This window comes from Spermophilus citellus, assembly GCF_964194105.1.
Source record: "Spermophilus citellus genome assembly, chromosome: 12".
NCBI lineage: Eukaryota > Metazoa > Chordata > Mammalia > Rodentia > Sciuridae > Spermophilus > Spermophilus citellus.
In genome coordinates, this window is record NC_138198.1 from 127,858,359 (window position 1) to 127,884,960 (window position 26,602).

Sequence of the window (26,602 nt, forward strand, 5' to 3'; positions counted from 1 at the left end):
AGAGCATGGACAGGGTTTCCTAATATGTGAAAAGTGTGGAGATACTTGGGATTCTTCTTAGAATATGAACTTGGAGAGTCTTGCTCTGTTTGGGTTAACCATGAAGTAATTCCTCCCCCTGAACCCCCCACAGATGCCATGAACTTAAATAAAAGAAAACAAATGAAAAAAAAAAAAAAGCTTTAGGTCCCAAGAGGAGCTTCCAGAAACATTTAAAACTTGTGGTTACTAAAGAACATGTACAATTACTAATGGCAATGCTCCCTGTAGCATTATGTGTAAAAACTAGAACCCCAAGAAGTTAAAATAAGTTGTGAATTAATGTTGGGTTTCATTAATTTTGGAAACACTGGATTAAAAAAATGCATAATGCAGTATTGGAGATGCCTTCTGGGATTCCAAGTTGCTGGTTCTGTGGTTCCCACTCAGACCCTTGCCTAGCTGCAGGACCACTGAGTGGCAACCGGGCAGGAGCAGAGACGACCAAGGAGCTATGCACGGGAAGTCTTTGTGAGCCAGCGTACAGAGAAGCCAGCAGCTCACCGGCTGAAGGAGATGAGTGGGTGAGAGGAGATCAAGCCACTGTCTGTTTCTTCTCTCTTTCATGCAGAACTCTGGGGCGGGGTGCATGCTAAGAATATGATGATAGGTGTTAGGCACCTAGGGCTGGGGACCTGGTTTCCCATACATACTCAAGAAGTCTGTGGAGGGGAGAAACTTTTCTTCAGACAAATTTCATGCCCAGGAGAAACTCAACTTGCGAGACAAGTGTCACTGGGTTACATTTCTAGAAACCTCTTTAATGCCTGGCTTAGTAGAAGGCAATTGCACCATATTAATGTTTTAGAATTATTCTGCAAGCAATTTTGATCTGTGCACCCATGAAAGCATCTCAAGGATCCCTGGGACTCCCTAGACTGCAATACAGGGCTGCTTCAACAGCATGAGGTTGAGATACACCATACAGGATGGGGCTTCATGACTAGAAGCTAACAGCCAGGCTCGGACCCCTTGGTGAGGCCACTGTAACTGTCCAACCAAAGTTGTCCAGCCCTCAGTGCCAAAAACGATCAGAATATCAACTGTGCAGGAGATGTCAGTGAGTATCCACAGAGAGCTCCGGAAGCTGAGCCCTTTCCTCCTCACCGAGAGAGGCCCCAGCAAGAAGTGCATGCAGAGGCAAGGAGGCAGAATCTGACAAGGGATACCTCAAAGACGGTGATGGCAAAGTCACTCTTAAAACGTCTCTGGCAAGACTCTGTGTTGACTGAACATTTAATCCCCATTTTTTGAAGTCAAAGAAGTCTGAGCTACTACAGCCACTTCAAAACAGTCTGGTAGTTCCTCAAAATACTGAACATCAAATTACCACATCACCTGGCAATTCCTGCCACAGGGGTGCAGCCTAGAGAAGGGAAAACCTGCCCTCATCAAAGCTGTGCACCACGGCTCCCAGGAGCGACACGCACAGCAAGTCCACAGGTGGGCATGCTGCCAATGCTCACCAGCCCTTGAATGCCCAGACAGAACGTGGTGGGTCCACGGAGAAGAATGTTTTGCAGTCACAAATGGGAACAAAGACTCACAGGGATTATGACAAGAACGAACCTGAAAAGCTTGCTAAGTGAGAGCCAGTCACCACATGCTCCATGACTTAGTGTATATGGATGTCCTCCAGAATCACTGAAGTCATAGGGACAGAATGCAGATTCCTAGCTCCCAGAGCAATAAGCAGTGACCACTGACAGGATGGGGTTTCTTCATTGGGATAATGATGATAATGTCCTGAAATTAGGATATGGCACTCGTCACTCAACTTTTTGAATATATTAAAAGACCACTGAATTGAACACTTAAGGGTATATTTTGTGGCATGAAAACTATATCTCAATCCATTATTAAAAAATTATCATCCTTACTTTATGAAAATAGGACTTTAAAATCCAATAGAAAAAAGACTGCAGCTAAGTGAGCACTAATTGAGCTCAATAAGTTTTGCTGTGAGATCAGATCAGTTCTAAAACTTTAATATGAAATAAAATAAAATTCTATTCTTAAAAATCTAAACTGTTAAGTAGATCTTTCTTCTCAGGACTTCTCAGAGCCTGCAATTGTACGTCGGTATGCTTTGCAAATATCTATGGCTGCAGTATTTACAGATGCCATCATCCCCTGAACTTCTGTCACCTCAGAGAATTTGGTGCAGGTCTGTTGGGTTCTAGAGAAATCAGTTAAAGATGCTCTTCTTTCTTGACTCCAAGAGTAAAAGGAGACTGTACTGACTTTTATAGAAAAAGAAAAACAACAACAACTTGGAAATAGAATTGGGACACAAACACGTGTTCACATAGAACAAACCCATTTAATTTAAAAGATGTGAGGAGGAAGAGCCCCATGAGAGCCATGCTAAGGAGAGTGTCATGCTGGATGCATTTGCAGGCCCTGCCCTGTCTTCCCAGTGGGTGGGAGGAAGCATGAAATCCCACAAGGCACACCATCAGTGTTTAGAGCATCCACTTTGCCAGAAGAGGACATAAAGCTGGGGGATGGCCCCAGTGTCTCTTGTTCCCATGCTTTTTGAACTTTAGGTCTGTGCCTGTGCCTAGTTCTGTTCTCAAAACTAATTTGCTTTCTTGATAAGCAAAATTAACCTATTGCCTATGAATTTTAAGCATAGACTTTATTAATGACCTTAATCCCTGAAGTCACTTTCCTTTTAGTGCTATGTTTTGAAATGGAGGGGGAACATAGTCAATTAATTTGTTAATGTTTTATCCATAGTGTTTTGTCCTTTAGATTTCAAATCTGTTATTCAGATTGAAACGAATCTATCAAACACATTAATTCAAGAGAACATTTGACTGTGTTATCTCAGCTTCATTCAAAAATAAAAAATTTACAGATAATAACAATACAGAAATGAATACTATCCATAGTTGCAAACTGGCACTTTTAGTTACTAGTTGTGGATTACTAGTTACACATTCTCTGAATAAACAATTGGATGTGGTTTCAGATTACCCAGACAAGCACAGAACATTAATCCACTGATAACTTCAAGAGTAAGTAGCAAATATAATCAATAAAACTCTTATTAATGAAACATTTTATTAGGGATATATTATGGTTTGGATATGAGGTATCCTCCAGTAAGCTCATAGGATAGATGATACAGGAATGTTCAGAGGTGAAATGATTAGTTTATAAGAGCTGTAACCTAATCAGTGAATTAACCCATTTGATGGATTAATAATTTGTAAGGACTGCTGTACTGAGTGGTATCTGTAGGCAAGAGGGCCATGACTGGAGGAATAGGTCTGGATGCATGTGTGTGGGGATTATGTCTCGTCCCTGGTTCTTGGCTCACCCTCTCGCTTCCTGGCTGCTGTGAGTGGAGAGCAGTCAGCCATCCATGAATGGAACCTTTGACACCATGAGCCAAAATAAACTTTTCCTCCTCTAAGTTGTTCTTGTCAAGTATTTTGGTCACAGCAATAAAAAGTTAACTAACATAAAATTTCAGAACTAAGACTGGAATTAGCCTGAAATCTCATTAATTATTTTATGATTATCTACTGGCAGAAATAATATTATTTTTACAATAACTCATGCATATACCTAAATACATGCTTGAAAACAATGTGCAGTTTATTCAATTAACTGAGAGGAGGGAATATTTCTTTGTTTTGATTCAGTACTTGGGAGTTTTGCAATAAAGTCATACTTGCAAAGAGTGAAGAAAAACTTTTCCTCCAGCTGTGGGACAGGGGAAGTTTCTCGGAAATTTGGAAGCACACCACTACACTTATCACCCAATCTGCCTAATGCCCTCTGTCTTTCTAAGTCTCGTGCATAGCAATGGAATTATTGCCATGTGGGAAGTGATTAAATGTTAAGCATAGAAGAAAAGATGTCTATTTCAAGGTGTCAGGATTAAGTCAACAATGTTTTGTTGAGTTCATTGTGTCCATGTGACCTGAAGCTGGAGAGCGTGGACCTGTGCTTATGAATCACATGTAGTGATGTTTTTAAGGGCCGTCGCCGAGATATAGAGAAGAAGGAATATGAGATGCAGATAAACTTGGGACATGATAAGTTGAACATCCTCCTTTATTTCAGGGGTTCTCGAACCTTTCAATACACTAATATACATTGAGAATCTATAGTTTAGCTGACTCCAGAAGTTTCCTTCCCCTCACCTCCTCCCATCAGCCCTCACCTCTCACTTCTTTCTCCTGTCCCTACACAGGGCAGCTGATGGTACCAGTGTTTGACTGAATAAGGTTTGAGAAATGGTGGGTTAGATCATGTTCCAGATTTCCTTTGAAGGTGAGTGGCCATGTTAAGGAGAGTGTCATGCACAATTTCTGCCTGTGGGCACGTGAGAATTTAACTGCTCTCAGCTTCTTGTCTTCAATTTCTCACAGAGAGGCCCTTCTGTGTCCTGTCGGGAGCTCACTTGTTTGAAGCTGCTTCTTCAGGCTCCAGGCTGGATTAAGCCCTGACTCCACTGGTTCCCTGTGGGTGTGCTCATTCCTTAAGCCTGCTCCCTTTGTCTCCTGTTCATGGTCAGAAGCACTGAACACGAAGCCCCCACGAGTACAGGAGGGCCAAACAGGAGTCTGTTGATTTTGCAGGTAACAGGGTAGCAGGAGACTTGGGGGAATTTTGTCTCGGGACTTTGCATGTACTGGGTCATGAACTTCCCTCCAGAAGTTATGCATCACCCCATCGTGCCTGCAGGCAGGGCCTACGTAATGCCCTCTGTGGCCAGCACATGGGCTACTCAGTGGATGAATTTTGAAATTTGCCTCAACTGTTGCTCCTGCCCTGTCACGAAGGCAAAGCCATATTACCCCTGGAGTGCAGATTGCATCTGCTCAGGTTGGCTGCTTTACCAGGTGCTGTAGCTGCACACAGGGACTGCATGCTAGAATACCTTGCTTCTGTGCAGAGGGATATCTGGGCCAGTGGAAGTTGGCCTCATTGACCTGTGTCCCCAGAGACCTGAGCGAGGGGCACAGGCTGGCCTCATTGAGTTTTGCTCTGGAACCCTAGAGATGGACACAGCCCTTTCCTCCCCTGAAAGGAGACAATTGTTCCTCATACTGGGAGCTGGAGTTGGGAAGTTGTCTTGGCCACACTGAGGAGTTAGCTGTGGGGTGACACCTCCATGTAGGCTCTGCAGAGTCTGTATCTCTCTAGAGGTGGGGCAGCTAAGCAGGGCGTTCCCCTGTTAGTACCCCGGGCAGAGACCCTAAACCAAACGCAGCAGGTGCTTCTTCCTGTGGTTATTCCTTTGATCATTCAGCCCTCTCTGCAGTCTTCTTTGAATGGTCACAGCTGGTGAGAATTGTGCAATGGGAGATGGGGAAGGAGCTCTGTGCACATGCTAGTTCCCGTGGCGACCTTAGCAGTGACCAATGAGAGATCCCTGAGGATGCAGAGCTGTCATGACCTGAACTCATGGAGTTTTTCTCTTCATTGCCAACCATGGAGCATGTAGGTGCTATATTTTAAAGGCAGATGGAATCTTTCCAAACACTGAGTGTCCTGAGGTTATTCACATTATTCTCTGACTCGGTGATGTTGCACAAGACTGTAAAACCATGTGTCTATATCCCAAGCTTTGAGTTCAATGGCAAGATGCTTTTATGAACTTTAAAAACAAACTCTGTCTCTGAGTAAAAGCAAATACACTTTATATGCTTTCATGGAAGCAAAAGAATCTATAATTCTTTTTGGACTTGAGACAAAAAATACAGATATTTGTTTCCTTATTAGACTTTGCAGTAAGTTTCCTTTGGCCTATGGAGACAGTCCACGGGACTCCATTGTTTCTTTCCCTGATTTTCATGCATAGGTTTCCTGGGCAGTTCACTTAATTGTTAAAAGGAGAGCCATCCAGATGGCAGGAGGAAAGGCTGAATGAATGAAGTTGTTTAGACCCCTCCCAGAAGGAGCCTTGACAGGATAGTAACCAGAGACACATGTAGTGGCCTAAACCCTGTGTTTTTTTCATGAAGATGGTAAGCAAATCACATCACTACAATTTATAAATATAACAATTCCTGTTTATGGATAAAGTGAGAGCAACTTAAAAGTTCTGAAGAGGAAGAAATTGGATATAATTTCTCAAAAGCTCAGAGTTTATGCAAGTCATGGTTGAGCTCTGGAATGATCTTGACTCTCCTGTCCTCTGCAGCTCTGGTGACAGCACAAGACCATCCAGATGGTATGGAGGTGATTTCCTCCTGGCCGCCCAGCTGCCCACTAGGTAGGTAATCATGGGAAATCTCCCTAAACTCTGAATGCCTCAGTCTCCTTTCTACAAAATGGGAAGGATAGCTGAGTGGCCATAGTGGAGTGACAAGATGTGAAGTCCCCCTGTAAGATGGCAAGCACTGGTCACCCAGAGGAGGAAGTTGTTTCTCAATAGTCCTGCAAGCATGGTTCCCTAAGGGTTAAGGACGAAAAACTGGATTTTTTAAAAGAAAATTTATTTTTAAATCATTTTACTTTTTAAAAAATTTTAATTTTATTTATCTGTTCTAATCAGTTATACATGACAGCAAAATGCTCTCCAATTCATTATACACAAATGAAGCACAATTCTTGACTTCTCTGGTTGTATCCAAAATAATGCAATCATACATTACCATTCATGCAATCATACGTACATGTACAGTAATGATGTCCATCTCATTTCACTGTCTTTCCTACCCCCCTGCCTCCTGCCCCCTCCCCTCTGCCCCTCCAAAGTTCCTCTACTAATTCCATGGCCTTCCCCACATTATGGATTAGCATCCAATTATCAGAGAAAACATTCGGCCTTTGTTTTTTTTGGATTGGTTTACTTTGCTTAGCATGGTATTCTCTAACTCCATCCATTTACCTGAAAATGCCATAATTTTATTCTTTTTATTTTCTGAGTAATACTCCTTTGTGTATATATAACACAGGAAAAACTAGATTTTAATTCCAAACAGCTTTGGAATCAGTTGGAGCCAAAGCCCTAAGCAAAGGCAACCTAAAGTTGAGTGGATTTTAGATATTTAATTCCAAACAATTATGGATACTACTGAAATATCTTCCTGACCATACTCAGTGCATCTGTTGAAGAGTCTATCTGGAAATTTAAACCACAGAGTGTTAAGCCAGGCTTGTCCTCCAGCCAAGGACCATGCCAGTGCCACACTGGCATGCTAAGGCATGCAGTGTTGGAGGGTAGGGACAAGGCGATTTCAGTGGCTGTCTGTAATGTGGTTCCCATGCAGCACCCGCTCTGCCCTCCCTCCCTCCCTCCCTCCTCCTGCAGGCTTAGGTGTGCTCTTTCCCTTAAACTTGATGGAAGCATTCCTGTTAGACAAGGTCATGGGTCACTCATGAGAAGCCTCCTCGCCCACTCAGGGGGAGGGACATCAAGAAGATCACTAGTCAGCATGCTTATTGTGCTTAGTGTAGTTCCACAACCATATGTAGGTGTTTAAAAATGCCATTTGGTGATTTTTTTTTTATGTCATGCTACAATCTCATGTCAGTCAGGCTCCTCCCACACCTATTATGAGGCATGCAAATGAGTGATCCCACAATTTATGGACCGAATAAAAGTGGATAATTAATAAGACAGTGGTCTCTTATTAGAGTGTTGGCTAAATTAACCCCTGTTTTCTCTAGGGGTCTCTGTTGAGAGAATTGCTCCTTCTGAAGAAAGGTTTGTTGCTTGTTACAGAGGATCTTCTTCTAGTATTTAAGGGTTAGTGATAATTCAAAGGCTTTTGCTTTTAGATTTCTCTTCTCTTCTCATTTTTCACTCCTTAAAATTAGAGGGCAAACCCCATTTCTTTCCGATGAAGAGAAAGAGTTTCTTTAATCTGTCATGGGAAAGGAGACTTTTCAAGCACACAGAAGTTATAGTCACTTTGGGGCTATGAAGAGAGTCTGAATTGATCAGGCAGTTTCCTTTCCTGGTCAATGCCCCAGTCAGTGTAGACAATTGCTAGCCGCGGGTGTGCGTGCTTCCAAAAGAGCAGCACGTATCATGGCAGGAAATGTAGATCAAAGTTGGTGGAGATGTCGCTGGCCTCTGTGGGGTGAGTTCCAGAGATTAGAGGTGGGCCCCTGGGGAACAGAGTTGGGCAGCTGGAAGGTTCGAGGTAGTGCACCATCCCACTTGACTGAGAGAGTTGGTTGCACACTATCCCCTTTCTCATGAAAGGGCTTTCAAACCCTTTGGTGTAGGTGTTCAGTGAGGTTCACCCTGTTTCTTCTCTGCTTTTTGGTTCCTTTTGAAGATTCTCACTCCACCTCTGACTATTAAGTCCTTGCTATAAACTTAATGCTAGACTGTGGTTGTTGTAGTCAGCATTTTTTTTTTTTTTTGCCACTGTGACCAAAAGAACCAAAAGAACAATTTTAGAGGAGGAAAAATTTATTTGGCACCATGGTTTCAGAAGTCTCAGTCCAGAGATGGCCACTTCTGTTGCTCTGGGCCTGAGGTGAGGGCAGAAGTACATGGCAGAGAAAATCAGCTCAGGACATGACAGTCATGAAGCACAGAGAGAGCTCTTCTCACCAGGGACAACATTTACACCCCCCAATGACCTGCCTCCTTCAGTCATACCCTACCTGCTTAGAGTTGCCATCCAGTTAATTCATATCAGCAGATTAATGCACTGATGAGGCTTAGGCTCTCATAACCCAATCATTTCACCTCTGAATGCAAAATACACTAAATCCATTTCTGAAAGTCCCCATAGTCTTCACAGTTCAAGCATTGCCCAAAAGTTCAAATCCAAAAAGTCCCCTCTGAGATTCAAGGCAAACTCTTAGATGTTTTCCCCTGTAAAAATAAAAAGCAAGTTACATATATCCAATTTGTAAAGGTACAAAGGAATCATTTCTATTCCATAAGGGAGAAATAGGGGCATAGAAAGAAGGGATGGAACCAAAGCAAGACTAAAATACAGCTGGGTAAATAAGTCCTGTAGCTCCACATCCAGCATCTGGGAGCACATGGCATTGTGATTGTTTCTCTAAAGGCTTGTGTAGATCTGTTTGTCCCTGTGGCTTTGCTGGTTGCAGTCCATATGCTTTCTCTCTTGGCTTATTTCTGCTAAATTCTTGCAGGTTTCCTGGACCGACATCTCTTATTTCTGGCATCTCTTAACCTCAGGGGTCTCCATTGTGTCTTTGGTTTTATTTTAGTATCTTCATGCATCACCTTTTCAAGGGATGCCCACAGGGACTCTAACCCTGCAACACTTGGCCTGACTTCTCAGGCTTTCTTTTGAAATCTCCCTGAAGCCTCTATAACCTCCTAACTCCAGCATCCTGCAATCCTGTAGAACTAGCATAGGTTGCCACCAAGATCTGCCACCATCTTGAGCAATAACCAAGCCTCCTGGAACCCCAATTTCAGCAAGCTCTGAGTGCCTGAGTGGGTGAACGTGGTGAGACCGTCTCGTAGCCCCCCCCCCCCCATGTAAGCAGGGTGCTCTACTGGTCTCTTCTCAAAGGAATTGTTACTTTACACTCTTGAGCCTGATGAAGGCATGGTATTGACAATTTCAGAGATGTCTTCAAATCATCTTTTGTATTATCTCTGGGTAAAGTATTTAGCATCTCTTTAGTTGCTATTATTTAACAACCACAACTTTCTTAGTTCCAGTTTTATTCATAATTTTCTGTCAAGTTGCAAGTTTTCAAATCTTTCTGCTCCTTATTATAACAGAAACTTGCCTAAAAGCCACCAGACACATCCATGCCATCATTTGAATGCTGTGTTGCATTGAAATTGCCTCCATCAGATTAATTAATTCATTACCTTTAAATTCAGCCTTGTAGAAAGTCTCAGGGCATGGGCAAAATGTAGACAAGTTTTCCAGAATTCAACATGAATGATCTCTTGCCCAATTTTCATTCAAGTTCTCCTTTTCCTCTGAGACCTCATGAGCCTAATCTTTACTGTCCCCTGTCTTTTTAGCATTTTGGACTTTTGAATTTCCACCAGAATTGCCCATTAAGCTCTGCTTAGAAAGTTCTAAAGCTTTTCTTGCTTGGTTTGCTGAACTTCCCAAACTTCCTCCCACAAACTCTGAAGAGCTCCAAAATCTTTTGAACCACATGGTCAGGTTAGTCATACTAATGACCTTACTTCTAGATGCCAATTTCTGTTTTAGTCAACATTTTCACTTCTGCAACCAAAAAGACTGACAGGAATGATTTTAGGGGAAGAAAAGTTTATTTGGGGCTCACTGTTTCAGAGGTCTCAATACATAAACCCATTAGACCACCAACTCCATTGCTCTGGGCCAGAGGCAAGGCAGCCCATCATGATGGAAGAGTGTGGAGGTGGAGGAGGAACACAGCTCAGGACATGGCAATGGGGGGGGTGGGAGGGAGGCTGATCTGCTTACCAGGAACAAAATATAAAACCCCAAAATACACCCCCGTGATCTATCTCCTCCACCATTCATACCCCACCTAACTACAATTACAACACTGTTAATTCCTGTGAGTGGATTAATGCACTAATTATGTTAAGGATTTCATAACCCAACCATTTCACCTCTGAGTTCCCTTGCATTGTCTCACACATGAGCTTTTGGAGGATACCTCACATCTAAACCATAACTGTGGTCTGAGTTTAATATCTAGTTCCAGTTATGTGTGTCCTCAGATTCCCATCCATGATACCCATGCCCACAAATCTGTCTTGTATTGGTAGGACTCTGCCCCTCCTGTTCTGTGGCAGCTGCATTGTGTGGTCCTCAGGAAGTCACCCACTGGGCCAGCATGCTGGTGCTCATGGGCCCTCACTTTTGGTTTTGTGCCTCTTCTCCTACTCCAAAACTCTAAAGTGAACCACCCTGAGACACCCTTTACTAGGCTGTGTCCCTCCCACTTTTCCTTTATATTTTAATCATTCCTTCCAAATGCAGACCATGTAAGGAGATTTTCTTTGTCAGTGCAGGCCACTGATCCCCAGGACATGTCATATACATGTCCAGTCTCCACCTCCAACTTGGTGTGAATTCCCTGTCTGTTAATGGCCCCACTGGCCACCTAGTTGGCCACCATTACTGTTCACTTGCTCATCTCCCACCCCTCCCTCCTGCAGGTTCTAATTTCATAATGCTCTTTGCATCAGTTTTCTTCCCCACTTAAAAACCCAGGTTCTGCTCCCACCCAGACTGCTTGATGGAACATGTGGCTATCGTGGCCACCAGATAGTCTCTGCCATGCCAGTTGTTCCCACAATGTTACCTGACGTCATTTCCTAACTCATGCCACTCTTATCTCAGATAACCTTCACACATTTAGGGGCTGTTGAACCCTGGTTCAAAAAGAAGCCTACAAATTTAACATTACTGGATGTGCCTTCTATATGTGGTCCACACTTCCTTAGTGGCCACGTCGAACCCCGTACACAACCTTCCTCTGGTCCCTAGGGACTGTCTTTTAATTTTCTCCCACTGTGCCCTTTCCTTACAGGGGTCCATCTGAAACCCCAGTTCTCTAACCTGAATCCCTCCAAGAGGCCTTTCTAAGTCTCCAAAGACATTGCTTTCCAGGCTCCTGAAGTCCATTCCTCAGATGACCTTCTGGAGGCTCTTGCCACAGCCTCCACTTGCTCCATAGTCCTTTATATTCTAGGTGTCTTGTCTTTTTTCAACTTGAATCCCTGTGAGCCAAGGGCCTTTCCTACTTAATATATGCATCTTCCATGTAATGTATGAACTTCCTTCCTTATAGTGAACCCTGAAGAATGATTCATTTCATCCTGTTGGTAGAAAGCAGAAGCCTGCCTGGCTCTAGGAGGGAAACTCTGTGGGTATCATTTATCTGCAAGAGAACTTATGAGCATTTTCATCTAATGTAGGTTAGACTCTAATCTAGATTAACATTAGGAGGTCTTGTGAAAGACCTGTGGAACATGATTCTTCCTTGGGTTTAACTTTTGAGTGATAGTTTTTCTTAATCCCATATATAACTCTTACTGTTCTCAAATCTTGAGCTGGGGAAAGTTTTTGACAGTTTCTTTCAGAAGAAAAGAGAAACACATGAATTTGAACATTTCTGGTGGCTAAAATGTTTCCAAATGTAAGCTAATAGAATTAGCTCAAGAATAATTATAATAACCTATGTATTATGTGGTTAATTTGCATAATTCCAGAATCAAATTTATTGACACTTTCAGGAAAAAAACCAAGAAGATCGGCATTTATTGTTTTATTTTTTGATTGGTTTAGAAGAAATTGTATTGGTATTGCTTTGTATGACTAGGTATCCATGAGTAAATTATGATCAAAATTCAAAGCCATCATAAATTAAATGTGTTTTTTTCCTGCTTTGGTACACAAGACTTTCCATTAAGCTAGCCTCATATAATATACCTTGGATGTGTTCAAGAAAGCCTTATAAATTATAGTAAGTATTTAAAATGGTAAGTAGACATTGGAAAAGGCCACATTAGGATTAATGAATGAAGGGGTTGGTACTGAAAACGCACTTGTAAATAAATAACATGCAAGGAAAGATGACACATTGTTGGGTTAGAGTTACAAGTGGAGCAAGATAGTAAATCCCAGGGTGGCCACAGCATGTTCATGGGGCTTCAGTGTTTCTGCAGGAGCATTTCTAACTAGTTACTCCCCTAGCTTCTCGGTTTCATATTCCCTATATTCAACTCTGAGGGATTTTCTATCCCTTGTTTTCGGTTGTGGAATGTACTGGGGTTTCTGTCCCCAGCTCTTGACTCCCTTTCTGCCACCTTCAGTGAATTACTCACCCAACAGGTGGGGACACTAGAGGTGGAGCTGAGTTGGTGTTGGACGATTACATTCCTCTCACACTTCAGGACCAAGGGCTCCAGGGAAGGAGGAGGACGTCATGCTATTTATGACAAAACGAAAGCACCAAGCAAGAAATGCCACAGGCAGGGGTGCTTCAAATGCACGTGCTGCTTTTTCCTAAGGCTTGGAGCATGCACTGCGCTTTAAGAAGAACACAAAAAGAGGACAGTGCACGTTTGGACTGTTATTTAAAAGTCTATATGGTTTAATGGAGTGGAGAAGAAACACTTGGGTATGTTCAAAGTAGTAGCATACATATAATTAACACTCTGCTTAGGTATATCAAGTTGTGGCTCTATAAACTCTGTTTCCTGTATTATCTATACATATAAATGAATATGTATATGCACTATGTTGCAAGGAGAGAGATTTCCGAGATATTCATTTTCTCTAACATCTGAGTTTATATAGCTCCAATTGTGTCATTTGCAATACCTCTTAGATTTTCCATTTGCTAAGGAATATGACTTGAACTTGAGCCACTAGGGGTATGTTTTTAGCACTTCTACAGATATCCTTCCCTCAGTAAGTGGCAAGAATAAGTAGGAGAATAAAGTTTAGACTCTGTTGTAGAAAGAATAATATGTGGATAGAAGGTTTACAGTGTCATGTCAAGACCTACGAGTGAGTCTGAAGCTCTACAAAGTCATAAGAATTTCTAGATTTAAAGCAATAATCAGTCTTCAGCTTCTGCTAATGGTGGAGAAGGCTGTACCATAGTAACATTCCCGGGACAAGAATTATAAAGTGTGGACAAATTGTAGTGCCCTGGAGGCGCTACACAGCGGTGAAAGTCAGGCAGAAATGGGGCCAGTCAAGCCTCCGAGAGGGAACCCACTGGATGTATTTGCATTTGCTTCTTTCTTTCTTTCTTGCCTGAGGTAGTTCTCAGACCTGTACACCACAGCGTGGGTAGAACTCAAGAAGAAATTCGTCCTTTCTGGATTGAGGAGTCACTGGGAATAGTTGGGGCTAGCAGTAGGTGGAAAGTAAAGGGGAATTACACAAATTATATGTAAGGTTAGCCCCCAAATTTGTATATAAGCCTTTCCCTAATCCCGATTTACTGTTGAATGGCACATACATGGGGGATACCCCAAGTTTCTCAGCAAAAAACAACACCTGCAGGATGGAGACTGGCCAGCTTCCACAGCTGCCATCTTCAAGGAAGATAAAGTTTGGAGTTTGAATTCAGTCAGTTTGAGTTAACTATCTGCTAGAGCAAAAAACAGTGTGCTTTAAAGGAAAATAACAGAATCCAGTCTCTAGAATGGCTACACATGATCTATATTCTAATAAAAAGATTCCTAATAAAAAATTACTAGATATGAACAAAACCCAGAAAATTTGACCCAGAATCAAGAGAAACTAACATTGATATAATTTAGATGTTGAATTTAGCAGTCAAGGATTAAAAAACATTTAAAAATATGTTCAAGATCTTAAAGGAAGGTATGATTATAATAAGTGAACAAGTCAAGAATATTAACAGAAAAAATATGTACTATAAAAATAAGTGGGAAACCAGGTGCAGTGGCACATACATGTAATCCCAGCAGCTTGGGAGGCTGAGCAGGAGGATCGCAAGTTCAAGCCAGCTTCAGTAAAACTGAAGCACTAAGCAACTCGATGAGACCCTGTCTCTTAATAAAATACAAAATAGGGCTGGGCAAGTGACTTAGTGGTTGAGTGACTTTGAGTTCAATCCCTAATAGCTCCCCCCCCAAAAAAAAAGAATGGGAATTCTAGAAGGGAAAAGTGCCATACTGAAATGAAAAAACTGCTGAATAGGCAGAAACAGCAATGGAATTAGAGAATCAGCAATGGATGCTGAAACCAGGGAGTGAAGTTAGAGGAGGATCAGGTGCTTGTACAGTCTCAAGGTATCCCTCACAGATGACTTAGGAATCACAAATAGAAAAATAAAATTTTGCAGTTCAGAAACCTGGTGCATTGCATTTTAACAAGTGATCAAGGCTAAATCATTGAGGGAGGGAGACCATGTGACCCCCCTCACATTAGGCAGTGAGAAGGACACGCATTTCCATTGAATTCCTGCCTGCCAACTCAGCCATATCCATAGGGCGAGGTACCTGTGCTCTTCGGAGTGATCCTGTGAAGGAAGGCAAAGGCTGAGTGAGCTCCAGAGGAAAGGAGTCTGAGTGCTGTTGACAGCTGAAGCAGGAGACGTGACTGGCTCCTGACCGAGGGCAGGCAGCTCAAGGACATCAGGGGGACAGATGGCACAATTCCCACACAGACGGTGGGCTGGATAATAATTTTGTTTCATTGATAAATGCTCTGATTTTGGTAAGTGTACTGTAGTTATAAAAGAGAAGGCCCTTGCTATTCATGAACACACACTCAGGTTTTTAGGGGTAAAGGCGCCCAATGGGACCAAATTATTCTCAAATGGCTCAGAAAAATATATATCTCTTTCTTTCTCTGCCTGACTCTTTTGTTGCAAAATGTAAACTGGTGAATCTGGGTAAATATGAATGTTCCTTGTGTTAGCCTTGTAAATTTGAGTACATATCAAAATAAAATCTTATTAATAGAAATAAATAGTTGATTTTTTTCAAGTTCCTTCACTGTAAAACTAGTGAATTCTAGGTTCTTCCTATTCTTAACCTGTTATTTTTGACACAACGCAGCCTTTTCTTGACAAAGAAAAGGCTGCGTTGACAAAGATCCTTAGGTTAAGGATCTTTCTTATCTTTCAGAGTTCTTATATTTTTTGAAAACATGTTTTTTTATTCTTTTGCCTTCTATACTTCCTTAGTCCTATCTTATTACTAGAATTTCCTAAGAATTTATAAATGAATGAATGTTGAAGTACTCAAAAATCAGTCATGAGTTGCTCTGAAGCATGCAAAATAAAAATATTTACATGCTAAAAAGAAAAAAAATGATATCCACATTTTGTGAGTGCTGAATTCTTTCTCCAGACCTTTCTCCATCTTATCCAGTTCTTCCCCTCCTGTGTCTAGGCTGGCACGTGGCCATCTCATGTCTGTCTCTCACCAGGTACAGCGGGGCATCGATTCATGTGAAGTGTATACAGTCTTTCTGCTGATAAGCAACAAGCATCCACAGCACTTGCACAGAAAGCAGCAGGCATCAAAGATGTTCCAGAGGTCATGTGATATTTGTGAGTCCTCGATGCTCTCACATCCTCTTCAGATTGCTGCTCTGACCCTTGACAGATCGCATGATGCAGAATGGAGTTACCCAACAAATATTTATTGTGTGCTTTAGATTTTAGGGATTCAGGGGAAAGACAGCAGAAAAATACCTCCATCCTCATGGAACTTGTATTTCATGAGAGAGCCACACAATAAATTAAAGAGTCAAATCAGAACATGTTAGACTGTGATAAGTTCTAGGGAAAGAAGGCCGAGGAGGGGTATGGACATGGTGGTATGGAAGGAAGCAGGTAATCAGAGAGTCAAGCAAAGGGACAACTGTGTTGAAACATGGAGGCAAAGAGAAAGGGGCCACATGGGGTCTGGAATGGCAGGGAAAGAAAGCAGGGAGAGCAGGGTGACTGGTGCAGAGGTGACTTGGGTGGCACCTGTGGCTCATTGCAGGCTCTGGCTTTGCTTTGAATGAAGCCTTGGTGGACCCTGGTGATCTACTTTATTTTGAGCTCATTTTGGAAACTGCAGAAGAAAAGATTCACAGTAAGAAACAAGGGACTGCGGGAAGCTGCTGCCAGGACCTTGGCCCCAAAGCCGGTGGCCTGGGTCACGGTGGGAACAATGACACCATGAGAGGTGGTTAGACTCTGTGGTGCATGAAGGAAGAGCCCACACGATTTATGGTTGATCCACTGCCCGCGGAGAGTGGCAGGCAGGAGCCGTTTCGAGTCACTGGAAGAACAGAGCTGCCCCTGGCAACAGGAAGAGCGTTGGAGGGGAGGATGCCCGGCTCTGTGTGGAGAGGAGCTCTGGCTGCCTCTTAAATATCCACGTGGTATGCCAAGGAGAGAACTGGATTTTTGAGTCTGGGGTTCAGGGCATGAGCTCGGGGTCATCAGCACGTGGATGCTATTCTACCAGATGAGCCTGAAGGAGATGGCACAAGAGCCCTTCTAGGAGAAGAGAGTAGATTGAGCCCCGACACACCAAGTATGGTCCTGACTCCCACTAATCAGCAGTGTTCATGGTGACAACTGGGGCAGCCTGTAGGGAGAGGGTGTCAATCTCAAGTGACTGCCTGTTACTGAGAGCCAGCCTGTCCTAAGTGCAGGTGGTGAGACTTCGCCAGCCCTATCCTTTGATGAGTAGCCCCTTGAAAACACTGGAGTCAAACTCTGCGGAACTAATCACTAGCCACCCATTTTTCTGTTTCTAAACAGAGGTTGTTCCTCTTGGTCAACAAAAGCACTAGAGAGAGACGGGAAATGGCATTTGAGTTGTCAACAGGGAAATTCGTCATTGCCTGCAGGTCCCATAGGAGGCATGGAGGCTGAGGCCAGTTGCTGGAGATAATGGCCTTGGTCATTTCAGCCTGCCAGGTAGGTTCCCCGGCACTCACCACAAATGGTAGCTTGCCATTTTCCCACTTTCTTCCTGGAGATTGGATGTTGCCTGCACTTTTGGTTTGTGAATGCATCTGCAAGTGCTCACTCATTCCTTGCCCTTCAAAACAAAGCAAATATACACAGAGACGAGAGACAATGTGAGTACCCAGCAGATCAATGGGAAAATGCTCCTGGCCTCTGGAGGCCCAGATGCAAAGCCGTTTTTCCATTTAAGCAAGTTCTTGTCCTGCTCTTAGGAACAGGCCCTGACCCTTCCTATCCCCTTCAGTGTCACCTTCATCTTGTCCCTGCTGATCTAGACTAGTAACTAGCAAGGAAGGGAAATCGAACTCGGGTGAGCATCCTTGGCTCCCTGGTGGCACAGGTTTCTGGAGTCCCACGACCCCTTGAGCAGCCTGCTTACATGCTAAACAGCAGTCGTCCTGGGGAGTAGTGTACGATCCCAGGAGCTTTCTCCCCAAGGAAACTGACCTCATGTAGCACCTACTGGCTCTCAAGGGGGAGGGTGTGTATTCACCTTCCTCCATCACAAGACTGGGCTCCGATGAGAACTCAGTTACTCATCCTGTGGAGAGGGGAACCCTTTTCATGTGCCGAACCCTCCTGAACCAGGCCCTGGGTCAGGTCAGAGGCAGGCTGACTTCCTAGGTCTTTGCTCATGCGGCTGAGTGTTTCCAATGCATTCCAAGGCCAGGTGGCCTGGGTCTGCTCTAAGGGCTGACAGAACCCATGTCTTTTGTGAACCTTTGGAATCACGTGGGTTATTGGTCACAAATGCCGCTTTATCCCTGTCTGTGTCACAGGGAAGACCCAGGTGCTGGGCACTGCAAGGGTGGGTAGCATCACCTCCACGGAGAGTGGCCCATTGATTTTGATGAGGCTGTAGAATGACTGCCTGGAAACCATTGTGCTGAGGACTGACAGGGACGGTGACATCACTGACACTGACGGAGGTCTCACCCCCGGGGGAATTGGCAGGGAGCTTCCTCACTCTCTCAGATAGGTTTCTGCAGATTTGTCTGTTGGTTAAGGCCTCCTACACATCCCATCCATTTATCCTGGAGATTTATCTCTGCCATTCTGTGCCTTGTTAGTAATCAAAAAAGCAGGCTTGGTAAAAGAGTTAGTTTGAAATTCCCATTCCCCAAAACCTTTAGAGGATCTCCAGGCAGAAAGTCATGGAGAGGTAGGTGTGGTTAGGTGAGGTCGGAAATTGCACAGCTCAGCCCACAGGGGAGGATGGTTTGATTGGGACAGGCGAGTGGCGGGGTGGGAGCCCTCAGAATTCTAGAAGCTGCTTCCTACAGGCTCCAGCAGCCGTCTGTTCTCGTTTGTTCTGTGTCTAATCACGAGACATGTTCTGGTCTCTAGCTTCCTCATAACCATTGCTCCAAATTCCTTAAAATAGCAATCTTTCCTCTTTCTTTGGTGTTCAAAAGTGTGAAGCAGATAGCGCTGAAGGAATTTGAGTCGCTATCATAAATCTTGGGTGATTTTAGAAAGATATATAATACTCCTAAATGATGACATATTTCCAGAAGATCAGTAAAACATTTCTGAGTGATATATGGCCGGGCAGTTGTGTCTCTGCTGTGAACCTGAGGGAGAACATCAAGCGAGCCCAGTAGTTTACGAGTATTATTGGCCGTATCTTTTGTTTTGAATCTGCAACTAAAGAGGCTGGCCACACAGAAAATTGGTCTACTTTATACCAAACCTAGCTGGGAAAAGTGCTGGGGTTTTTGATTCAATATCAGAACAAAAGGTTGGTGTGGGACTGGAGGTGGGGAGTGGCAAGGGAGGGGTGGGGAGGTGAAGGAGGAGGAAGTCCAGTGTCTGTGAATTAGGTGACAGCATCTGAGACTGGTTCCTGCATTTTAAAGCAATTATGAGGTATGGCCATGTGTGTAGATTTATTCACAGTCTGTTCTGTGCATTAACTAAATTTGTAGTTTTAATTGCTGATGGAAAACAAAGCAGAATAAAGCAAAACACACACACTCAGAACTACAAAATACAGTACATGGCAGACCATTTATGGGGATCCCTCGGGGCCTTCATGGGTGAGGACTGGTTTGGGAGGAGGATGTACTGAGCCAGCTACAGTTGTTAACAAAAGTCAGCAACAGTGAAAACTCTGCTGGGAAATGAATCAAAGCTAGTGAAAGTCATGCATCTACCTGGCTTCTGGGTGGGTAACAGAGGGGCTGGCCCAGGATGGGGACTGCTCTGGCTGCCTGGTGGGCCACAAGGGAGGAAGCCTTCTTCCCTCCATGGAGCCAATAGGGCTCATGCTGCTCACTCAGCCCACACTATGCCAGTGCCCAGCACATGTGGCAAGGCCACTTTGAGGTGGGCTACACCACTTACAGCCTCATGTGGACCTTCAGAAACAGCGCTCCCCAAACAAGGAACATTGGCTGTAGCTGACACGCAGTTTGTTGAAAAGTCCTGAGAAGTTGCAGAGATCTCCAGAATTATGGACAGCTTCCGTGAGACCACATTTGCAGGGAGTGTCTCTACAACTTCTTGTGGTGAGTTATCTGCTTTTGCAGTTTAGCTATCAGTCTTCTCACTGCCAGGTGGCTGCTGCACAAATGAACCTCACCCCATGGAAAAATGACCAGGACAATGCAAGGGGAAGTTGTTGGGTGTAGAACCATACTATATCCAAATGGAAAGGTGACCTTCCTCGAGAACCACGTGAGGAAAGCTTCATAAATCACCAAGGTCCACTTATGCACGTCATGAAGAGTCAGTACGTTTGTGTGTTATTCCCAGCTCTGCTAGCCACTTATTTTATGCACTTCAACAGAGTAATTCCCTAGGGGGAAGGACCGAGACACTATAATGTGCTATCTCCCCAGAGTGCAAAACCACATGAAAGTACATATTTTTAGATGTATTTCCTGGGAACAAATTGGGTTGGGGGGCTTCATGCACAACTCCCTGCAGGACAAGCAGCATATTGGCACGTGTCTCAGTGCATTGGTTGGTGGTGTGGAGACAGTAACCAGTGAGAAGAGGTTTCTCGGGATGTACTTAGAACATCTCAGGGTCCTGGTTCAATGTTGTCCAGTAACAAGTGACATATTAAAGTTCTTCCCTGTAAATTTAGAATAATCAACCACCAAGATTTTTTCTGCCAAGTGATCTCCCACATCCCCTTTGGCTCCTTGGTTCATCACTTGGCCCTGAAGACCCAGAGATGAGCATAGGACCTTCCTTAAGTTGATTTAGTCATTCCACAGCCAGCTGGGTTCAATTAGATATGAGTACTAATCCAGTGGGGCCTCCCTTCTCAGGCGCAGGAGCTGTCTCCAGCTTGGTAACATGCCCTTGGTTGCTTAAGGTGAACTATCCTGTGCTGGCTTGGGCTGATGCAGGACTCTTGTCAACTTGTTGGAGGTCAAGGACTGGTTTTGGGATAAAGAGAGCTGAGTATCAATGTTTAGTTTCAAAGATGTGGGAAGAAGAAAGGTCATCATGCATTCCACAACTCAGTGAACCACAGGGTGACCCTTAATGTAGAAATTAACCACTGCAGAATCAAAAGTGGTTCCCAGAAAAACCAAACCCTGCACACTAAAAAGCTCAGAGAAGTTTCCTGCAGTTCTACCCAATGGCATACTGGATTTCTGAATCTCTATTCCGCTGTTTCAAAATGCTGGCTTTAAAGAGTCCCCTGAGTCCTATATTGCACCCGTGATTATAAAAATATTTAAAGCCACAGAGAGAATATACAGCTGTGCAGACACAAGTGCTGATTTACTGTGTACATGGTTTGATACACACTGGAAGTTAAGGTTTTAGGCTGACAAGAGCATCAGAGGAGCAGATTTCAATCCATATATCATAGACCCAGCCTCAGGAAAGGAGCACCTGAAACAAGACTACAACAGAGGCTTTCTGAAAACCCCCATACAAGCAGGAGACAGCACAAAAAGTTACATGGCTATTTATGTGACATGGAGTCATATTAGCAGTGGTGTGACCACATAAATAGTGCTGTGAAATTTTGCAATATGGAAATTATAGAAAATATTTCAAACCCAAACTGTGTATTATGAAAAATAGCAAATCTTCCCAAATGCTATTATAAAAAAAGAGATTTAAGAAGGATAAAGGGCTAGAAATACCATTGAGTGTCCTCTATTGATGGAAATTTTATTCTTAAAAATGCTTCATAACTTTGTATGTAACAAATTTACTACAGAAGCAAGTATCTTGCTTTTTTTCCTTTTTAATGTCATCCATGATTTTGCAGCCGTGGGAACATCACTGAGTGCCCGTGTTCCTCTTGGGGACGCTGTGCCTACGTTTTCCCACTGCTTCCTGTGGTCTGTGACGCCCTCCAGTACCTCCCCGTCTATTTCTACACCTTGCCTCCTGTGCCTCTCTCTGCCTTGGCTTCCAGTCCCCAGCCACCTGGCCTTTTGTCTCTGGGGCTTGTCCCTTCCCTTCTGGAGGGGCCATTGTGCCTCCTGTCTCTGTCTGCAATGGTGGGACCTCAGATTCCACATCTCTCCCCTCTGCTCAGAGCCACTTTCCCAGCCTACTTAGGACCTCATCCTTCTCTAGGTTTCCCCTGGGATTCCACCTTGCCAAGAAGCAACCAGCAGCTGCCTTCTTGCCCATGATCTCAAAATCACCCCTGTTGCCTTTTTCAGATGAATTTCCTCCCAACAGACAGATAAAGGGCTGAGAAAAGGGCAAGAGAATGAATAGAGAAGTCCTGGGATGTCCCAATTATTTTAGCAATCACTCAAAGAGCAGTGTGTGACCCACAGAGACCCAGGCTCATGCCTGGATTATGAGTGAACAACAATATGTGTTATGGAACAGGTGAGGAACACAGTCTGCTGATGTGGAGTATGAGGGCTGTATCATGGGATCCCAAGTAGGTTATTCTAATAATAAGAATACATTTAATAACGTAACTAGTGAATAGGCAAAATAGGGTTTGAGGAGAACAGAAAATAAAGAACCATTTTATAACTGATATAATTGCATCTTTTTATATTTGCTCTAATTAGTTATACATGACAGTAGAATGCATTTTGACACATCATATGTAAATGGAGTATAACTCTTCATCTTTCTGGTTGCAGATGATCTAGAATCACACCAGGCATGTAGTCATATATGCAGATAGGGTAATAATGTCTGATTCATTCTACTGTCCTTCCTACCTCTATACCCACTCCCCTCCCTTCACTCCCCTTTGGGTAATCCAAAGTAACTCTTTAATGCTCCCTTCATCATATTTAAAGCTTCCAGAAATCTTGAATTAATAAACAATGGTAACAAATTTATATTATGTATATTTATATGATGTATCTTTACATTGCATATATTCTGGTCAGTGTTCAAATGCAGCAGATGAATTGCTGATACATTGTATCTGCTTTGATAATGTCGAAGTCATGCAGCACCAGCTTGGGCATCTAAGAGCAGCGTATCATCAACTATGACCAGTGCACCTGACGATCTAAATGACTGGCTCTTCTCCATGAATCTGAGGGGTGGTTATACATGAAAGAAAAGGTTTCTAGTTAAAAGATCCATCACTAGACTGTTGAATTTTGTGGAGAAGAGGTTATGAATTGCCTGGGTATATTGAAATCAGATTATGACATTTTTTCTTTTATTATAATTAGATTATTTAATACAGTATCATGAGAATCAAATAAAGTTATTGTTTTTATGAAAAGAAAGTTGACTTCTTTGAAAAGGCCCAATAAAGTCTAGTTGATGAATTGCTGGTGACTTAAGTGTGGAAAAGAAAGTTATTAATATCTAGTGGAAAAAGCCTTGAAACACTAGATTCTGCACTTATTTAAATTGCCTCCCGACTTCTTTCATTCTTTTTCCACTTAAAAGAAACATGTAGAGAAAATATAGGAGATGAACTCAGGGTGTGGCATATGCAAAAATCCATTGATGAGTGGGGAGTCCAGCCTTAGAAGCAGCCTTCGCCCTCTGGTGAACACATGGATGTTCTTTAGTTTTGGCCAAATTTTGTAAAAAGTTTAAGTTGCATATTTTTAATAAATTTCTCTCCACCCATTTTTCTATTAGCCTGAGTGTGTTGGACAACACAGTTTCTACTGTGCATCCATGGACAAAGTAACAGGCTGCTGAAGCTTGTTTTAGAGCAAAACTCCCATTTAGAGGAGGAAACTTTGTTTGTGGGTTACTAGAACAGGAAACTCCTCCAGACCACATTTTATGTCATTCAATTAAGCAAATCGTTTGTTTAGGTTGTTTTACTTTGATAAAGCCTCCAATAGCAAAGAGTGAAAAATGAGGAACTGGAACATTTCTTAAGAAATAAAAGTCGAGTTGACACGAGACTTTCTCCTTAGCCTGCCTGGGTCCGCAGGGCGATGACAGCATCTTCAAAACTCAGAGGGAGGCAGTTCGACTTTCCATTCCACGTGAGTGAAGCGCCGATCTACGAAAGGAGCACGCGTTGCTCACTTGCAAAAGACTTAGAAACTTTACTTGATCCAGAGAAGTTGCTCTGGGAAGGTTCACGCCCAAATTGGAAGCAGACAGGAAACAGGCGAAGGAGCTTGCGGACAAGCATCCCAGGGCCTCGCCTTTCATCACGGACTGACTGGGTAACCCCAAGCGGACCAATCACCGTCTCAGTCTCTTCTTTGCTATTTGGTGTTGCATCGACACACGTGCATTATTTCTATTACAAAACTTAACATGTAGGGCATTGTCCAAAAGTGACATTGTGACTTGGAAAGAAATCACACCTACATTAAGAAAGTTATTTTCCAGCTTTTTATAATGCATCATTCCAAAATATAGCACCCAAAAGGATAAAATCATTCACAAAAGAAGCAAAAATTCATAGTCCTATTTTAAGATGTCTCTTTACGGAACTATTTAGTATATATGTATATATAGTAAAATATTATTGAAAATCTTCAACTTTATATTTCAGTTTACTAAAAATTTTATTGTCAACTTTAAGAAAAAGAACACAAAAGTTATAAGAGTTATTTTGGCCCAAGGTGTTGGTTTGTTTAGAATAAGAATATAAATCATGAAGTATTACAAGTTTATAACAGCTTTCAAATGTCATAGACTTTAAAAATGTGTTAAAATTTACACATTTTAAAATTAGATATTTTACTAACGAACTACCTGATATGCCATAGTAATTCCTTTTTTCCTACCTTTTTTGTCCATTTCCACAGGGCCCTGGAGCACAGGGATCTTGCTAAGTCCCCTCCATTTGGAAGGGCTGCAGCTTGGTGACGAAAGGCTGATTGCAGAGAAGCAGGAGGGGACCATGCCACATGAGCCCCGAGCACCCTGGGGAGAGACCCGAAAATCAGGAAGACGGTAGGGACCTGTCAAAAGGCACAGGAGTAACCTTGACAAGATCCCAGCAGTTAAAGCTAGGATAATTTTAGCAATAAAATTAAAAACAAACAAATAAAAAAAGCTGTGTCAGATTATAATCCATAGAGTAAAATAAATGTTAATGAGTCTATGCTGATATAAAAAAGAAATAAATTAATCAATGGAAGAATTTATTTTTATTAATACATTTTATTAATTTTAATTATTCTATTCCTTGCAGAATAATTAAAATTAATAAGTGTATCTGAAATGAAGGAAATACAAAATTATCCTTAGACAGACCTCCCAGTAATAGTTACTGCAGGGACCTATCTACTGATGACACTAAACACTTGGGCAAAAGGTGGCAGAAAAACAATATTTGCATGTACATGAAGGTTCTTTGCTAAAACTATTTGTCGCCCACAAAGTGAGAAATCGTAATTCTATGGTGAAAATATATGGTGGGCAACATCCTCACCAAGTGATCAAGTTAACCTCACCAGCATTAGGAGATATTGGCATCCATCCTGATATCAAGTGCTGGAAAGAGCACATCACTTCTTTCATGTTCTTGTCAAAAATGCGTAACTTCAATCATGACAACCATCAGACAAATCCATTAACAGTGCACAATGCAGTGGCCATGTCTCATGAAGTGAACCAAAGTCAGGTAAGAAAAGGAAAGCCCATGGAACCAGAGTGGAGTCTCCTGTAGGGACCCAACAGCAGGACCAGCATGAATTCCTGCATTGAGTCCTGGAACAGAGCAGAGCTGTTGGGAAATTTATATAATGTCAGTATTGCAGTCAACCCTATTATGCTGATGTTAATTTCCTGGTTTTTAATAGTTCCACTTTGCTCCCATATATGGTTAATATCAGAGCAGGGGTCTTCACCCAGGGTATTTTGCTCCTCAGGTCATGTGGCAATGTCTACAGACATTTTGATTGTTGTGTCCGGGCAAGGGTTCCCTGGTATATAGAAGCCAGGAACACTGCTGGGAGAGTCAGGTGCAGGGTATCTATAGACTGTCTTCACCATTTATGCCATTTTTCTGTGAGTCCAAATAATTCCAAGATTAAAACTCAACATATTAAAAAAGAAATGTATGAATGTGCCTTTTCCCCCACAACCTTGCCAACACTTATGGTGGCTTGTATTCTTAATAGCTGCCATTCTGACTGGAGTGAGATAAAATCTTAGAATAGTTTTGATTTGCATGTCTCTGATTGCTAGAGATGTTGAACATTTTTTCATATATTTGTTGATTGATTGTGTATCTTCTGAGAAATGTCTTCAGTTCCTTAGCCCATTTATTGATTGGGTTATTTGTTTTTTTGGTGTTCATTTTTTTTTCTTTATAAATTCTGGCAATTAGTGCTGTATCTGATGTGTGTGTATGTGTGGTAAAAATTTGCTCCCATTCTGTAGGCTCTCTATTCACATCACTGATTGATGGGACTGCAAATTGATGCAACCAATCTGGAAAGGAGTATGCAGATTCCTTAGAAAACTTGGAATGGAAACACCATTTGACCCAGATATCCCACTCCTCTGTTTATACCCAAAGGATTTAAAAACAGCATACTAAAGTGACTCAGTCTCATCAATGTTTATAGCAGCACAATTCACAATAGCTAAATTGTATATATACCACAGTTTCATTATCCACTCATCTAATGAAGGGTGCTGTTCAATATACACAATGGAATATTATTCAGCATTAAAAGAGAATAAAATCATGGCATTTGCAGGTAGATGGATGGAGTTGGAGAATACCATGCTAAGTGAAATAAGCCAATCCCCACAAAACCAAAGGCCAAATGTTTTC

The 26,602-nt window shown here is 42.6% G+C and overlaps 1 long non-coding RNA gene across 2 annotated transcripts; it reads left to right on the forward strand.

Moving 5' to 3' along the window:
• The first annotated feature begins 4,248 nt into the window (after nucleotides 1-4,248).
• Nucleotides 4,249-26,326, forward strand: LOC308631811. Of its 2 annotated transcripts, XR_014018347.1 has the most exons (6): nucleotides 4,249-4,329; nucleotides 4,428-4,637; nucleotides 6,206-6,277; nucleotides 15,885-16,008; nucleotides 24,621-24,768; nucleotides 26,203-26,326. It is a non-coding gene; the product is annotated as an uncharacterized lncRNA (long non-coding RNA). The 2 variants fall into 2 exon arrangements; XR_014018348.1 differs by lacking the exon at nucleotides 15,885-16,008.
• The last annotated feature ends 276 nt before the right edge of the window (nucleotides 26,327-26,602 follow it).